At 40.8% G+C, this 19234-nt stretch overlaps 1 long non-coding RNA gene across 1 annotated transcript in view; it reads right to left on the bottom strand.

The window, feature by feature from the left end:
• LOC131188857 (uncharacterized) overlaps positions 1-9232 on the bottom strand; it is a 45711-nt gene extending 36479 nt beyond the window's left edge. Inside the window, exon 1 of the long non-coding RNA XR_009152852.1 lies at positions 9181-9232. This is a non-coding gene — a long non-coding RNA (uncharacterized LOC131188857). The remainder of the gene's footprint in view (positions 1-9180) is intronic.
• Positions 9233-19234: the final 10002 nt, after the last annotated feature.

Below are 19234 nucleotides of genomic sequence, written 5' to 3'. Positions count from 1 at the left end.
ATCATTAGAGCAGAGAACCGGTTGTTAAAACATTTGAGTCCCACCGCTGTCTAGACCCAATCGGCACCTTGGCTCATCTCTCTCTCTTCCTCACAGCTTTGAGGAAATCCAAGCCTCAGAGTTTTATTCCATTGGGGGCGTTACTTGGAACCCTGACACAGGTGGTGAAATCCAATTTTTTTTACTACAGGTTCTGTGGGCGTGGCTTGGTGGGCATAGCTTGGTGGGCGTGGCAGTGGAAGGATACTGCAAAATCTCCATTCCCACCCCACTCCAGGGGAAGGATATTGCAAAATCTCCATTCCCACCCCACTCTGGGGCCAGTCAGAGGTGGTATTTGCCAGTTCTCCGAACTATTCAAAATTTCTGCTAACGGTTCTCCGAACTGCTCAAAATTTCCGCTACCGGTTCTCCTGCTGGATTTCACCCCTGCCTGACACCCTCAGACCTTAGGAAAGAAGTGTTTGTAGAGTCTCTACAATTTTGGTTTGTTTGATACTGAGTTAGCTTTTGGTTGGTTGTGTTGTCTTCTGATATGTGTTGTTTTTTATTTTAATTGTATGCCGCCCAAAGCTGGACAGCTTTGAAATATATACATCCATACACATTGCTACTTTTAGAGCTCAGTCCCCTCCTATGCCTGCTTATTTCCTATATAAAATGCCATTAAAATTCATTGATCAGTGACATTTTATCTATGAAATACTGAGACGCCACTTGGTTGAACATCTGGCTACATGCCAATTAGTTTTCAAGGCATAAAGAATCCAAACATAGGAAAGCAGGGGGAAAACACGCCTTTTCTAGAGTGTAATAATATATAGTACAGTAATGCAGATCTCAGTTATAATAAGGTTTGGATGCATGGATTTGGATCTCTCATATCTAATATATGTAGAGCGGAGATGTCAGGTATGAAAGATCAGGTCCACATGTGAAGGTCTAATTAAACGGATTTATTGTTACTTATGGGGACGTGGTGGCTCAGGGGCTAGGACGTTGAGCTTGTCGATCGAAAGGTCGGCAGCTCGGCGGTTAGAATCCCTAGTGCTGCCGTGTAACGAGGTGAGCTCCCGTTACTTGTCCCAGCTTCTGCCAATCTAGCAGTTTCGAAAGCACGTAAAAAATGCAAGTAGAAAAAATAGGGACCACCTTTGGTGGGAAGGTAACAGCGCCTTTGGCGTTGAGTCATGCTGGCCACATGACCACAGAGACGTCTTCGAACAGTGCTGGCTCTTTGGCTTTGAAACGGAGATGAGCATCGCCCCCTAGAGTCGGCAACGACTAGCACATATGTGCGAGGGGAACCTTTACCTTTACCTTATTGTTACTCAAGTTTATGCGCAGGAATATTCTCAACTAATGGTTAATATCCATTAGGAGTTAGATAAAATTCAATGGATTTCAAGAGAGGTTAGACTTTGTTCGCTTGTGGCTATATACGGATTGTAGGCTGATCGCTCTTTTAACTCCATCCCCAGGTTCTTGCCACTCTTTCCCCTACAGAGCATTTCTTTCCAAAGTTCTCTTAGGTATCTGATTTCAGGCAATTGCAAGCAAATTGATTTGGTGCAGTTTAGGATTAGCCGAAACTATGGCTAGAGTTACAAAGGATATTGGAATATACTCAAGGACAGATACTGTTTCCAAAAGCTGGGAAAACAAGATAATGAGAATTCCTTCAGAGGATAAACCTATTATCTTTGTTGCCTCTTGGGTTTATCCTTGAGTGTATTTAAACAAATAATACTTCTGCACTGGGGAAACTGGAGCATCCTTCAGGAGAGTGCGGTTCTGCATCTTGTTAGAATTATGCCATTGTTTTAGCAGGTTGTGTGACTCAGACCAGCATAATAAGTCATTCTATGGTTTGGGAATAGCATGATATAGGATTAGAGCCATTATATTTCATATACTGGAGTTTAGAAACACTACGCTACTAACCAGAGTATATAAAACATTTGCTAGACCAATTCTTGAATACAGCTTGCCTGTCTGGAACCCATACCTCATTTCGGACATTAATACAATTGAGCGTGTCCAGAAATATTTTACAAGAAGAGTTCTTCAATCCTCTGATTACAACAAAATACCTTATGCCACCAGACTTGAAATCTTGAGTTTAGAAAACTTAGAACTCCGCCGCCTTCGACATGACCTGAGTTTAACTCATAGAATCATCTGTTACAACGTACTTCTTGTTGAAGACTACTTCAGCTTCAATCGCAACAATACACGAGCACACAATAGATTTAAGCTTAATGTGAACCGCTCCAATCTTGATTGCAGAAAATATGACTTCAGTAACAGAGTTGTTAATGCCTGGAATGCACTACCTGACTCTGTGGTCTCTTCCCAAAATCCCCAAAGCTTTAACCAAAAACTATCTACTATTGACCTCACCCCATTCCTAAGAGGTCTGTAAGGGGCGTGCATAAGAGCACCAGCGTGCCTACCGTTCCTTTCCTAATGTTCCCTTTGATTGTATCCAATTTCATATAGTTATTACATACTTATGCTTATATATATGCTTATATATCATATAGTTATTTCATGCTTATGCTTATATATACTGTTGTGACAAATAAATAGAATAAAATAAAAAACAAATAAACAGAGAGGTGGTCATCTATCTATTGATATTTAGGCTGTAGGAAATGACTGTTCTGAACTTTATATCTGAAAATTGTTTTGTTTTTTTAAATTACGTTTGAGCATTGTGCAATATGCAGTAAGTAAAGTGAAGCTCATTTAACCAATCCAGGGATGTACATTTTCTGGATCCAGGCAACTTGGGTATGTGGTGAAGCAGTTAAAGCAAATAGAGTCCAACCTCTTCATTTTCAAGGAGCGAATCAAAGCTGAGATGTTAATAGAATGGAGCAACGGTTGAGGTTTTGATTCACTTCTCTTTTAACAATGGAAAAGGAGTGCGTCAGCCCAGCAAAATTATTTTAGTTTTCTTGAGTTCATCGTTTTCCAGAAAAATCAGGGTCTTCTTAATGTTTCAAAAATTGGCTTATGATCTGAGTAGAACCAACCTTGAGAAACCAGTTAGGTATGGCAAATAAAGGCCCCGGGCAAAAACCGAAAGACCCTGAGTTTTGCCTTAGTCGTGCCTTAGTTACAATGCCAGCTGGCGGATCTTGGGCCAGCTCCTTTCTCTCAGCCCTGGAAAGAAGGCCAGGACAAACCATTTTCAAACTACTTGCATAATATCAGCCTCCTGCCACTAGACGCATTTGGCCATGTTACTTTCCAAAGTCTATCAGGAAAGAAAGCTTTCTGTTTTTCTCCCAGAGTCTGATGCTACTTGGATTTCTAGTGGCATTTCTGCAATTGCATTGATTGTATTCTCCGCTCCCAGGCCCTTCAAGTACTGCTTCTGCCAACATGTGCTCCCTCTGCTTGTCTTGGAGATTGATGATCAACCTGAGGGTGAAGGAAAAGTTGGTAGGGGAGTATAATTGCTGCTGAAATGCCCAACTGGTAGATGGCACTGACACATCTAAGAAGTACTGTTGAGACCATTATGACCAGCCTACTTAACATCTTCCCAAAATATCTGAAGCTGCACTTGGTTATTAAGCTCCTTTCCTCCCAGAACCTCCTTTTATCAAAAGCTGTTTCCTCCTGAAGCAGGGGTGAAATCCAGCAGGTTCTGACAGGTTCTGGAGAACTGGTAGTGGAAATTTTGAGTAGTTTGGAGAACCGGCAAGTACCACCTCTGGCTAGTCCCAGAGTGGGGAGGGAATGGAGATTTTGCAATATTCTTCTCCCAGGAGTGGGGAGGGAATGGAGATTTTGCAGTATCCTTCCCCTGCCATGCCCACCAAGCCACGCCCACCAAGCCGCCCGCACCAAGCCCACCAAGCCACGCCCATAGAACCTGTAGTAAAAAAAATTGGATTTCACCACTTTCCTGAAGGTACCAAAGAGGAGACAAACAACATTTTTTTCTCCAGTGTTCTAGTGTAGACCAATGATTCTGGCAGCTTGGCAGTGATTTTGCCAGCTGCTGCAGTGTGCAGCTGCCAAAAAAGCCAACACAGTTCTGAACTGCATAAACAGAGGGATAGAATCAAGATCACGTGAAGTGTTAGTACCACTTTATAATGCCTTGGTAAGGCCACACTTGGAATATTGCATCCAGTTTTGGTCGCCACGATGTAAAAAAGATGTTGAGACTCTAGAAAGAGTGCAGAGAAGAGCAACAAAGATGATTAGGGGACTGGAGGCTAAAACATATGAAGAACGGTTGCAGGAACTGGGTATGTCTAGTTTAATAAAAAGAAGGACTAGGGGAGACATGATAGCAGTTTTCCAATATCTCAGGGGTTGCCACAAAGAAGAGGGAGTCAAACTATTCTCCAAAGCACCTGAGGGTAGAACAAGAAGCAATGGGTGGAAACTAATCAAGGAGAGAAGCAACTTAGAACTAAGGAGAAATTTCCTGACAGTTAGAACAATTAATCAGTGGAACAACTTGCCTGCAGAAGTTGTGAATGCTCCAACACTGGAAATTTTTAAGAAAATGTTGGATAACCATTTGTCTGAAACGGTGTAGGGTTTCCTGCTTGGGCAGGGGGTTGGACTAGAAGACCTCCAAGGTCCCTTCCAACTCGTTGTTGCTGTTGTTGTTGTTGTTGTTGTTGTTGTTGTTATTATCCTTTTATTCCTCCACTTTTAGAAATTTGTTGCAATGCCTTTTTGTTAGCCATAAATAGAAAAAAATCATAAATTTTCATGAACAGCTTTTGAAGCTACTCTTCTTTTTTTTCTTCCTCCTTCCATTCTCCTTTGACATTATCTCTAGCAATGTAAACAACTGCTAGCCAGTCTCAAATCAGTTTCCTTTTTCTCCTTTTTACTAAGATCCTGAGAGACATATTGGTATCAAAGCTCTATGCTGCCTTGAATAAAAGTGGCTAGTCAGCAACCCATGGCTCTGGAGCCGCATGTGGCTCTTCCATCCCTCTGCTGTAGCTCCCTGTTGCTGATCGGCTCCACAATTGATAGGGCTTTTGGTTAGGACTGGTAGAGGAAAAAGGATACCGTGCTAGGAGGGGACTCTATGGTGGGGGAACTGGACTTCCAGTCAGCAGAGGAAAGAGGACTCCGTGCTAGGAGAAGACTGGGGGAACTGGGCTTCCGGTCAGCTCTAGAATTGAACGGGAGCTTCTGGTTAGGACCTTTGTGGCTCTTTGAGTGTTTAAGGTTGCCGACCCCTGGGCTAGTTGAATAACAGAATTGGTAAATGTATATCTCTGTTGCTTCTAGTGGATTATTGAAAAGAATTTGGTAATCTTAACTATGTTGTGACAAAATAAATAAATAAATAAATAAATAAATAAATAAATAAATAAATGTTGTGACAAAATAAATAAATAAATAAATAAATAAATAAATAATAAATAAATAAATAAATAAATAAATAAATAAATAAATAAATAAATAAATAAATAAATATATATATATCCTACTTGGAGATTTGGGTCATGCAAGAAAGTTGTTTTATCATGTCAACTATTTCTTTTTGCCAAGCAAGTAAACATGAAACGAAACCCCACTAGAAGAGTAGGTTCTTCAAGGGTCTAGTTTGTCCTCTAGATTCTAAAATCTAGAATCCTCTAGATTAAGAGATTATATTTGTTTTAAAACCATTGACTGATTTCACTGTTAGAAGTACAATACAAAGAAGTTGGCGTTCTGGTGAGGGTGCCCTCATTTTGAAACACCAATTATGGTAATTGAGTGGTCTTGGTTCTAACACTCCTTCTGAAAAACTAGATGGTCACAGCAGACAGGAGTTTTATTGTCTAGTTTTGCCTGGTACCTCAAATGAACTTATGTTATGAGGGGAAGAAAGTTGTTCTTGACGCTCTCTCCTTTCAAATCTATTAGGGATCACCTCTGTGAATATTTGGAAATTATAGCTGGTTCAAAGTACAGTATCTTTTGCAAAACAAGACTCTTACCCAACCTTGCTTTGTGGACCTGTACCGAATTTGAAGCTCGTGTACAAAGGTCAACACTTCTTGCTTGCACTTAAGGAGAGAACACTTGAAGTAACATAGAGAAGAAAAAAGGCAAATATTTCTTGTTCCCTCTGCAAAGAATCAGCGGAAAAGAATTTCTTTCCTTATAATGACACAGGAAAATAAATGACAGACAATTTGGTCAAGTGGTTAAGACACCAAGCTAGAAAACAGGAGATTGGGAGTTCTAGCCCAGCTTTAGGCACGAAGGTTGGCTGGGTGACTTCAGGCCAGTCACTCTCTCTCAGTCCAGTTCCCCTCATAGGATTGTTGTTGTGTGAAAAATAAGAGGTGGAAGGAGTATTATGTACTGTATGTTTGCTGCCTTGAATTATTTATAAAGATAATAAAGGTGAGATAAAAATAAAGAAATAAAGAATAAAGAAAGTGATAAAGATAATTCCGATTTTGGGTGCCTATAGTGATTGTCTTTCACTCATGATTTCCGTAAGTCTACTAAGGTTTCGGAACATATGGAATTACATGCAAATTGTTTGTTAAGAGTTTTCATAAGTGAAGTTTAATTCATTTTTGCATTTAATGCATTCATAATAGCTGCATAGATGTGATTCACAGATTGCTTTAGAAATGACCCTTCCGCATTGCGTCCCTCCATAATAATATTTAGGTAAGGTCTGAGGCAGGGATGGGTTGCTCCCAGTTCTATCCAGTTCTTGAGAGCCAGTAGTAAAAGCAGCGGGAGGCTCCGCCCACCCACCCGGACATCATAAGGTACGATCTGCACATGCACAGAAGCTTTTGCACATGCGCAGAAGCGCACGCACTCCCGTTGTGAACCGGTAGTAAAGGTAAGTGGAAACCACCCCTGGTCTGATGAACTTGTCAAAACTATCTATCAGTCAGGTAGGTGGCATCTAAGAGGATTGCAATAGTCTTGGCTGCTTAGCTAATGGCTAGTCACAAAATTGCTATGGCTAGTCACAAAAAAACAGCTAGTCACAAAAAATGGGTGGCTCAGGGGCTAGGACGTTGAGCTTGTCGATCGAAAGGTCGGCAGCTCAGTAGTTTGAATCCCTAGTGCTGCCGTGTAACGGGGTGAGTTCCTGTTACTTGTCCCAGCTTCTGCCAACCTAGCAGTTTCGAAAGCATGTAAAAATGCAAATAGAAAAAATAGGGACCACCTTTGGTGGGAAGGTAACAGCATTCCGTGCGCCTTTGGCGTTGAGTCATGCCGGCCACATGACCTCGGAGACGTCTTCGGACAGTGCTGGCTCTTCGGCTTTGAAATGCAGAGGAGCACCGCCCCCTAGAGTCGGGAACGACTAGCACGTATGTGCGAGGGAAACCTTTACTTTTACCTTAGTCACAAAATTGCAGAGGATTTGTGCCATTCTTTTTCTGTCCCTTTTTTTCACACACACACACACACACCCCGTTTAAAGCTCTTTGCCTGTTCTTGCTTATTGCATGCCCTGTGCTAGGAAGAATGTGGAGAGCCACCTAAATTGATCCATGTTGCTGCTCTTTTGGATAGAGAGTGAATCAGCCTATGGATGTGACTAAACTTGGTGTGGATGGCATAATGAGCCAGTGGGCAGCCAGCCATCTCTGAGGTGACTCATTCGTGGGGGTGAGGAGGCTCTGAGCTTGCTTCCTTTGCAAGCCATTACATGAACGTCTGCTCTTTCATGTTTACTGGGATTATGGCAAGGAATTGGGTCGTGAATGGAGGATAATATGTTATGCTTCGATGCCAGAGAGGGAGGCTTTCTTAAACTGCCAGAATCTTAAACTGTTTCCTTCTCAAACTCTCACATAATATGAAATCTGCCAATATAAATGGAATTAGAATCTCATAAATGTTGCCGGTGTATCTTTTTTCCCCTTCAAAAAACAGCCAATCCTTTCTTTTCCCAAAGAATTTAATTGCCACTTCCCAACAGGGTTTCACATACGTGGCTCTCCAGCTGGAGGATTTGTAATCTCCAGCTTGGCAAGATTGCCAAGAATTTACATTATTATATTCTTTATAAGGAGACATAGTCACTTTAGTCAATGGGGTGCCTGTCTTTCAGGTGAAGCCAGGCAAAAATCAGTATGTGTTTCATAAAGCACCTATCACTTAGGCCAAGATGTGAGAATCATGCAAAAAAGCCCCAATATTTTTAAAAGTTTATAATTTACAGATAGTTCTCGATTTACAACAGTTCATTTAGTGACAGTTCAAAGTTTCATTGAAAAAAGTGACTTATTTTTCACACTTACGACCATTGCAGCATCTCCTGGGTCACATGATGAAAATTCGGATGCTTGGTAAATGGTTCATATTTATGACGGTTGCAGTGTTCTGGGGTCATGTGATCCCCTTTTGCAACCTTCTGACAAGCAATGTCAACGGGGAAGCCAGATTCACTTAACAAACGTGTTACTAACTTAACAACTGCCATGATTCCCTTAACAACTGTGGCACGAAAGGTCGTAAAAAAAGGGCCAAACTCACTTAACAAATGTTTCACTTAGCAACATAAATTTTGGGCTCAATTATGTTCGTAAATTGAAGACTGTACTGTGAGTGGAAATAACTCCTATGTTCAGGTATGTTTGTGTGTGTGTGTGTGTAAATAAATATATGTGTGTGTGTAAATAAATGTGTGTGTGTGTGTGTGTGTGTGTGTGATAAACTGGTAGCAAAAATTTTGAGTAGTTCAGAGAACCAGTAATAAAAATTCTGACTGGCTCTGCCCCATCTATTCTCTGCCTCCCAAGTCCCAGCTAATTGGGAGGAAATGGGGATTTTGCAGTAACCTTCCTCCGGATTGGGGAGGGAATGGAGATTTTTCAGTATCCTTCCCCTGCCACGCCCACCAAGCCACAACCACCAAGCCATGCCATGCCCAACAAGCCACACCCACAAAACCGGTAGTAAAATAATTTGAAACCCACCACTGATACATACATACATATATACACATTGTTCTGGCCCCTCCCTTACACCCCAAAACAATACGCCAGCCAAGGCCGTCTGCCAGCAATTTATTTACACTTGACTGGGTTTCTTCTGGCAACGAAAAGTTCTGGCAATGTTCCTTCACGTGCCAGCCAAGTCCTTATCAAATAGCAGCGTGCTGACAGACCGTTGCCAGGGCAACCAAGAGTCTGCAGGATGATCTAAAGTACTCACAAGAAATCCCAGCCTTCAGTCCAAAGCAGTCAAAGAGCCAGTAGTCCGTAACTTTGTCCGACACAAAGGCCTACGGAGCACTCTCCCTGCTTTTATCCCTTGTGGGGTGTAGCTCCATAACTCAGCACTCCCTGGGCCTGCCCCACCTTTTTCTCTGCTGCACACACTTCTCTCGGCGTCGCTGTTTCGCATCTAGCCAAGATTGATCCTCAGCAGCTGGTTCTTGGGGCGTTGCCAGGGAGGAGGAGGGGTCGGGGGAAAGAGGCCTTGTCAGCTCTTCCTCCTCCTCCTCCTGGCCTGCAACTGGAACCTGGAACTGTGCCAGGAGGAAGAAGGTCGGGGGGCGGGGGGAAAGGAGGCCTTGTCAGCTCCTCCTCCTCACTCTCCGAGTCATCCGGCTCCAGGAGGCCAGGCCCGGGGGGCAGAGCCACAACACACATACACATTCACATACACATATATATAGAGATGATGATAGATGATAGATAGATAGACAGACAGATCGATCCATAGACATCCCTGTTCTGTCCTCCACAGGTCATTTTTTGGGAAAAGAGTAGTTAGATAACCTTTATTGTCAATTTTTTCTGTGGGCACACTGGCACACATTAAAAATGAAAATCTTTTTGCCTGCTCTCAAAAGTGTAGACATACGTAACACACATATAGATATGCTATATATACACATATGTATATACCTACACCCTAACATACAAATACATCTAAATAGTAATCACTGTCCATCTTGAATACATAGTGGAAAGAGGAAGCTTGAGTGTTCACAAGATTGATACTGTATGGAGACAAAACTGTAGCTGAATCTGGATGTTCTGCTTTGGGTACCACAAAACCACCGCCCAGAAGATAATAAGAAAAACAGGTCATGAAGAGGATGCGTAGAGTCCCAGACAATCCTACAGACCCTACTCGAGCAACACTTATATGCTGTGTTCTGGATAGAAGAGAGTGAGCTGCCAATAAAGAGTATGGAAAGGACCATTGTATACTTCCACAGACAGTAAACAAGACCATATGGCTTCCTTCTCCCAAGGACTCTAGCCCAGAGGTGGGTTTCAGCAGGTTTTGACCAATTCCGGAGAACCAGTAGCAGATTTTTTTTTAATTGAAAAAGTTTTTACAAAAATTTTCACCCCCCTTTTCCCCCCCTCCCCCCCACTCCATCCCGTCTCCCCCTCCCTCCAAAACCACCCTCCTCCCTCCTCCCCACGATTTCCCAGAGCAAACACAAGGTATAGTTGGGGGGAAAAAACACCAATCATACGCTAAATTTTCCCTAACACAAATTATAATCCTCCCCTTCTTCTCAAATCCTGACTTCCCCCATACAAATCAGAGATAATTACATCCTAATCATTCAAAGGCAATCTGATATCTCTTAATCTGATATCTATTTTGCGTATATTCAATCCATTTTTTCCATTCAGTTAAATATTTTTCTTGTGTATTATCTTTCAAAAAGGCTGAGATTTTGGCCATCTCAGCCAAATTAGTAACTTTCAATATCCATTCCTCTATAGTAGGTAACTCTTTTTTCTTCCAGTATTGTCCTATCAATAGTCTCGCTGCTGTTATTAAGTTTAAAATCAGCCACCAAGTCAGCTAAGGATTATAAGCAGTTTATATTTTCGGAGTAAACTAAATTATTTTTTGCTAACTCAGAGGGAATGCAGACCTGCAAAACTCCTTTTGGGTCCGAAAAAAGCATCGGTGTGCCATTCAACTAAATTCAACCCCCTTCACATCTCCATCATTCTTGTTCTAGTTCCCCAAGGGCGGCAAAAATGGAATGGTGAAGTATGTCAGGCGATTGAACAATAACAAGGCAGTGATGAAAAAAATAGCCACGGGTTATTCAAAAATCACCAATGTTGTTGGAAAAAAGGCACAGGGAACCTTGTTTTTAGATGATGCACCTGGGAAATCACCAATCCATGAAGTACAATGCAAGATGGATGAAGATGCTGTTGAGTGGGAACAAGGCAAAATGGAATTAAAACTCAAAGGTACAAATACAGCAAGTAAACACATCCTGATAATCTCTTTGCTCCTGTGTGAAGATGCCCCACTAGGTGTTACGTTGGTGAACATATAATCCTAAAAATGGTACTCATGATTTCTGCTAGCACAAGTAGTGCTACACAATACAGTCTGTGTTGGTGCTGGTGAACAAAATGGCGGGCATGCCTTCTTTCATGTGGTGACGGGTAGCTGCACACCGTTTCATCCTGAAGTGCTAAGCTGTCTTCCCCTCTTCAAACCTTCCCATGTAAAACCTGACCACAATCCATTTTGTGAGATGCATCTCTGACCTTCAGTGGGCTCTAGATATACCCCAAAACACTGGTGTTTTGTAATACCAGTATGATGATTCCTGTATGGGCAAGGCACTAATGCATTACTGAACTGTTTAGCTGGTGGGAGCAGGCAGGGAGAGAATTATTTTCATCTGCTTGTCCTGTCTGTGGTCCTACAGAGGAATATCCAATCTAACTGTAATGGGCAGTGCCATTGAAATGGTCCATAAGATACTTTTGATGAAAAGATTCCTCTCAATACTTACTGATGTAGGATTGATAGTAGTTCTACCAAGTCACCTGAGAATGGTAAAACCATAACCTTAAAGTAACCCAACTGATAGGTTGATAGGGTAAGAGATATCTGTGTGTTTCACTCAAAACCCATCCCTATCCCACTGATCTGTCTGCGGAATTATTTTTGGATCAAGTTGTCAGTTGGACTTTGAGAAGAGAAACTGATAGGTTACCAGATTAGAAAACTTCTCAACCAAGGTTTGATCACTTGGGCAACTTGAAAAATGGCTCAAGCCTTCGTTCTACCCACTCTTGGCCAGGACTCCCCCTCTGCACTCACTGAAACTCACCTGGGCAAGTAGATCTTCTGCTGGCATCAAACACAGGTAAGCATCCGTATAGGGCTAGCATCTTTGGAGCAGCTCCAAGGATTTCTGCCTGTTGTCCTTGAAGGGTACCAGATTCAAAATGGCTGCTATAAATTAAGACTAGTAACCTAATAGCACGTTCTACTGTGGAGGAAATATTAGGCATGAGCAAAGAGATGAACATTTACAGGCCGAGACTGTTCATTCTCTTTCCAGCAACTATTTTGTGCACTTTGCCAAGAGTGCTTCCTAAAGAGTCCCTTCAGAGTAACAACTCAAGATGCACAAAGAGCCATAATTACAGTGAAATGTCATCTTTTATTATGCAGCAGGTCCAGATGTGCTTTTCATTTTGGCACAGAAGGAAGACCGGGTATCCTTGGCTATGACTATTTGGGGGGAAAAGGAAGATGTTCAGAAAGTGAACATAGCAACAATTCTTACAAATGCTACCTTTTGGAAGGTTACTATTTCAAAGAGTCATATTTTGCCAGGTTTCAAGGCAAGGGAGATAGAGTGATAAATGTGAAGCAAAGGACTATAGTAATTGCAAGGATCACTGTTCCACAGGTTGAATTGAATGAATAAGCTGAGATTCTATTCTATCATCGTCATTATTATTGTATTGTATAGTTTCATCATCATTATTGAAACATCTAAATAGCAAAATCCCTTCATAAGCTACTTGATCTTATTGCAGGGATTATTATGGATTCAGCTAGGTTATTAGTGCTGGGTAATTTTAATGTCCCCTTTGTGGATTGGAAGTGGTGTGAGAATTCATTTCAAGAATTTGATTTCTATGCCATGATTAGACCTTTGCAATTCTTCCAGTTCTACCTCTCTAAATACTTTATTTCACATTATAAATCAAACCAAACCATTTTTTATGGTCAAAGATTAACATAAAGAATGGGGCTAAAAAGAGGTAAAAGTATCAAGAAACAAAATCAGGGGATTGTGAGTTCTAGTCCGGCCTTAGGAATGAAAGTTGGTGACCCTGGGCCACTCATGCTATCTCAGCCCAACCACTTATTCATTTTTATGTATTTATTTATTTTGTCACACAGTATATAAGCATATAAACTTATAAGCATAAGCATGAAATAATTGTACAACATATAAGCATATATATATAAGCATATATAAGTATGTAATGACTATATTAATTGGATATAACGAAAGGAAAAAAATAGGACAGGAACGGTAGGCACATTTGTGCTCTTATGCACGCCCCTTACAGACCTCTTAGGAATGGGGTGAGGTCAATGGTAGATAGTTTTTGGCTGAAGCTTTTGGGATTTTGGGAAGAGACCGCATTCCAGGCATTAACAACTCTGTTACTGAAGTCATATTTTCTGCAATCAAGATTGGAATGGTTAACATTAAGCTTAAATCTATTGTGTGCTTGTGTATTGTTACAATTGAAGCTGAAGTAGTCTTCGACAGGAAGGACATTGTAATAGATGATTCTATGAGTTAAACTCAGGTCATGTCGAAGGCGGCGGAGTTCTAAATTTTCTAAACCCAGGATTTCAAGTCTAGTGGCATAAGGTATTTTGTTGTATTCAGAGGAGTGGAGAACTCTTCTTGTAAAATATTTCTGGACACGTTCAATTATATTGATGTCAGAAATGTGGTATGGGTTCCAAACAGTCGAGCTGTATTCAAGAATTGGTCTAGCAAATGTTTTGTAAGCTCTGGTTAGTAGTGTAGTGTTTTTGGAGAAGAAGCTGCGCAGATTAGGTTTACAACTTTAAGGCCTTTTTTGCGATGTAGTTACAGTGGGCTTTGGCACTTAGATCATTTGATATGAAAACTCCAAGATCTTTAACAGGGTGGGGGTCGTCAGTAAGGTAATGTCCGTCAAGCTTGTACTTAGTGTTTAGGTTCTTTTTTCCAATATGTAAGACTGAGCATTTGCTGGTTGAGATTTGGAGTTGCCAAGTTTTTGACTATCCAGATAAAAAGTAAAGGTCTTTTTGGAAGATAGCTGTATTGTTGCTGGTGTTAAATAGTTTGACATCATCAGCAAAGAGAACACAATTACTTGCAATATGGTCACAGGGATCATTAATGTATAGTATGAAGAGTGTTGGTCCAAGAACGCTGCCTTGGGGAACGCCACTTTTAACAGGAACAGGATTTGATAGAGCATTGCCAATTTTGACCACTTCTTGTCTGTTTGATAGAAAATCTGTTATCCAATTGTGGAGGAGTCCTGAGATGCTGTAGGATTTTAGTTTTAGGAGAAGTTTATCATGTACTACTGAGTCGAAAGCTTTACAGATGTCTATGTAGATTGCATCTATTGCTTTGCCCTGATCAAGATTTGTAGTCCATATGTTTTTGCAGTGAAGAAGTTGTAAATTACATGATAATTTTTTTCTGAAACCAAATTGTTTATTAGAGAGTAGGTTGTTTGTTTCTAGATGGAGGGTAATGGATTGGTTGATGATAGATTCCATTACTTTGCAGGTGACACAGCAAAGAGAGATAGGTCTGTAATTTTCAGCTAGGCTGGGCTCTCCTTTTTTGAAGATAGGGATGACCGTGGCAAGTGACCAAAGTTTGGGAAGGGAACTGGTTGTGAAAGCTTTTTCAAAAATTATGAATAGGGGTTCTGCTATATTAGTGGAAATCTTTTTTAAGAAGTATGCACATAGTCCATTTATTTATTTATTTATTTATTATTTATATTTTTATACTGCCCTTCTCCGAAGACTCAGGGCAGTGTATAGCCAGAATAAAACAGTAACACAGCAATTAAAACCATATATCACTAAAAATCTAATTCAATTTGGCTAAGAGTTAAAAATAATAGAATAAAATTATAAAAACCCTATAAAACCCCATTAAAATTCCCATTTAGGCCAGCCCTGCTCGATGAAATAAGAAAGTCTTGAGCTCGCGCTTAAAGGTCCGGAGGTCAGGGAGTATGCGTAGCCCCACAGGTAGTTCATTCCACAGGGCAGATACCCCCACAGAGAATGCTCTTCCCCTGGGAGCCGCCAGCCGATATTGTTTGGCTGACGGCACCCTAAGGAGGCCCTCCCTGTGAGAGCGCACAGGTCGATGGGAGGCTATTGGTGGCAGTAGGCGGTCCCGTAAATATCCCGGTCCCAAGCCATGGAGCGCTTTAAAGGTGATGACCAACACCTTGAACTGCATCCGAAGACCACCGGCAGCCAGTGTAGCCTGCGCAGGAGAGGTGTTATATGGGAGCTATGAGATGCTCCCTCTATCCCCCGTGCAGCCGCATTCTGTATCAGTTGGAGCCTCCGGATGGACCATCAGGTCCAATAGATAGGGATGGTTTCAGTTTGCAAAGAGCTTTTTCAACATTATCTTCTGTGAAATCTAAATGTGTTAGGTCGTTGTACTCATTGTTGGTACGATTGGGGAATATCGGGTATAAGTCATTACTGTTAACAAAGACTGTGCCAAAGAATGTGTTGAAAAGGTTTGCTTTAACTGTTTCATCATTATATTCTTTGTCATTAGAATCTTTTAGTGGTGGGATGGATCTTCATAGGGTTGTTGTGGGGAAAATAAGAAAAGGAAGTAGAATTAGATATGTCTGCTCCTTTGAGTTCTTTATAAAAAATAATAAAGGTGGGGGGGGATTTAAAAAAAATTGGAAGGACAAAATCCTCAAAATAATATAATTGTATTTGAATAACATATAATATAACGTAACGTAACATAACAACAACATAACAACATTAACATAGATTGGGAAATAATTTCCCCTCTCTGCAATATGCTTACTTCTGAGGAAATGGGTTTAGGACCTCAGCCTCCCCATGTGATGTGCATCTATATAAAAATTAAAAGAAATAACTTTGCAAGACTGAAATGTTTGCACAGATGAAGCCTACAGCTAAGCGAGTTATCTAGCATGAGGCACAAAAAAAAGTGTGAGAACAAAGGCCGTTTAACGTTAACTATCCCAGCTCTGCTGGAGAATCAACTCTCTGACTGAGGTAATTGTGCGACAAAAACCCTCAAAAATGATCAGAGAAAATCTAGCATTTCAGTGCTGCCCAGATGTTGAGAAAGACATCGCTCACTCCTTTCCCTGGCTGGCAGAACTGCTATCACTTTCTCTTGCAACATATCCCACAGTTGCAGTGCAGGGTTTAGACCAAGCCCTTGTACACAAAAACCAGCAGAATCCCCAAGGATGCACAGACATCAAAGCTTGTAGGCTGTGTGACTCTTTGAAATGGTAGAGGAATCCTAGGAACAAATGTTATCTTGCTTGCTGATAAGATTAAAGAGATGTCATTCTTTCAGCACACCCAGCAAAGTTTCTCTCTTACATCAAACTAACATAGCATCCATTCCCCACGAGAGTTAAACTCCATCAAATTGTCTACCAAATGTTGGTTGGAAAAAATGATAAAGCAACATGCAGATTTAAAATCAGAAATATTTCTGTTCTGGCATTTTACTGGATAAGTATAATAAAGGGAATGCATATTTAATTTACATATATTAACTGCAGCTAGAATTGTATTTGCACAACAATGGAAAAGTGAAGAGACCCCTACAGATGAAAATGTGATTTAAAAAATATTAAAATGTGCAGAAATGGATAAACTAACACTTACAATTAAGGAAAAGAAAGAATACTTTTTGACATGGGACTTATTTTATCAATGGTTAGCTAATAAAAACAGAAGTTAGAAACATGAAAATATAAGCAAAGGACTAATGATATAAGGGAGGTTTGTTAAAATGGATAAGCAATTATTATATTAATATTATTATTATTAACATTGAACTAATACCAATGTAATGAACATTGTTGTAAACAGTTTATTATACCCTAAAACTATTTATATGCAGACAACACACCTTTTAACTGAAAATGGATTATATGTTACAAAATAAAAAAATATATTAAAAAATTGTCTACCAAATGTTAGTGAAATCTGTAGAAACATTCAGACAATAGTGAAAAAAAAAGCCTGATTAGATTCAATCTCTGGTTCTGAATTCCTTAATGTGATAATTGCTTGCACCGCGATAGCTAATATCTGTTGATTCCACTTAGTTTTAAGCTTGTTCTTGGCATTGGGAATATAAAGGCCTAATTTCAGTGCCTGCTGCACACTGGTGATTTGTAACTGATTACTATTAAACTATTATTGAACTGAACCAAGTTTCTAATCAAATCTATGGACCCATATGAACATTTGTCCTGGCTCCTGTGTGCAAACTCACTTATGTATGTTTGATAAATCCAGAAATACAGGTGTTGTTTCCAAGGCGTGGCAGGTACATAGCACATGAAGTCCTAGGCTCTTGGAAACAATATGGTTAATTAAGTCAATTAAAAAGACAACTTCTGCAATCATGTAACACAATGCACCTGATTATTGTTAACAGTGGTCAGGTTAGATCTAATGTGGTGTGGTGTGGTGTGGTGTGGTGTGGTGTGCAAATACAGCCATTGTGGTTAATTTATTATTGTTTAGTGAGCAAATATGGAGATATGCTCCAGACATAGAGCCATAATGCAAGAGATCTATTCGAACAAACTGTCTACCCAAAATAACTCGAAATACAGGGGGGGGGGATTTTTTATTTAATTCTAGAAAGATATGCAACAAAATGAGAATGCCTGCTAGGAAGGATCATTGTAGAAGGACAAAGATGACTCTGAACATTTAAAAAAAAATGGTGCATGAGAGTCTATCCATGGTGAGATTCCCCCTTGAAAAGAAGATTAAATAATGTGTTGGCTCCCTAGATTCTGGGATCATTTCATCTTTCAGAATGGAGGAGACAATGGCTATGGCTCAGACTCAGGATATGTCAGAATAAAGGATTCAACTGGTAGATGGTCTGGAGCAGGGGTCTCCAACCTTGGCAACTTTAAGCCTGGCGGACTTCAACTCCCAGAATTCACCAGCCAGCAAAGCTGGCTGGTGAATTCTGGGAGTTGAAGTCCGCCAGGCTTAAAGTTGCCAAGGGTTGTAGACCCCTGGTCTGGAGAGCAAAGGATGCAGGGATTCTCTGACAATTTGATCAAATTACAGTTCCCATCATTTGTGAAGCTTGATCAAGATCTACTTAACATGGAAATACCATGGTGATTGTACTGTAGGGAGTCACAGACTCTCTGAACGAGGTATAATTACTGATCGTGTGCAATTTCATATTTTAAACTCTGTTAAGTCCCGGACCATCAGCTCACTGAAGTATATAGTGACGTTTATTTCCACAGTCCTGATGGCAACCACATTTTCCTAAGAATAAACACCAAAGCCTTCTTTAAAAAGAAGATCTCTTTTTACAATAACAACCGCACAACGTGTATCTGTACCTGTACAGCATGACCAACTGTATAAAATTTTGTAAATGATGTTCCAGCAATGTCAGCTCCAGTTCACTCCTGCACACATGTGATAATATGCAGCATGTCTACATTATCCATTAAATGTAAGACTCAAGTGACCTGAAAAATGACCTGAAATAAATTTAAAAAAAATACTTTCAAACTTTTCAGCTGATTTTTTGGTTCTGAACTGTGTGTGTGTGTGTAGAAGAGAAGGAAGAACCAGAGAGGGATAGAAATGAAGTGTTTTCCTTACAGTGCCAATTAGTGTAAAGAATGCTTCTTGATTAACGAAAGCAGAATAACAGAATAACGAGTTGGAAGAGACCTTGGAGGTCTTCTAGTCCAAACCTCTGCTGGAGTAGGAGCAGGGGTGGGCTGCTACGGGTTCGGAAAAATCCATAGCTAATGTTGTGGCTGGTTCGGAGAACCTCCAAATCCCACCCTGGCTGGCCCCGCCCACCCCACCTCGCCTCTCCCAGGAGTCTCCATGCAGCCTGTCAAGGAAAGCCTCCGGAGCCTGGGGAAGGCAAAAGCGCCCCCCCACTCCCCGCTGTGGTGCAAGAAGCCAATTAGGTCACACCCACCATGGCCATGCCCACCCAGCAACTGGGCAGAGAACCCGTTGCTGAAATTTTTGAAGCCCACCCCTGAGTAGGAGACCCTGTATCTTTTCAAATAAAGCTATGGTGTGCAACTAGAATTTTCTTTGACATACACAGCTTCCTTGACAACATTTAAACTCTGTGTGTTTGCAGTTAAATGCAGAGGCTGAATTGACCAAA

This window comes from Ahaetulla prasina, chromosome 1, assembly GCF_028640845.1.
Source record: "Ahaetulla prasina isolate Xishuangbanna chromosome 1, ASM2864084v1, whole genome shotgun sequence".
In the NCBI taxonomy this organism is placed as follows: Eukaryota; Metazoa; Chordata; class Lepidosauria; order Squamata; family Colubridae; genus Ahaetulla; species Ahaetulla prasina.
Note: the sequence above shows the minus strand (reverse complement) of the source record. Positions and strands in the feature narration are given on the sequence as shown.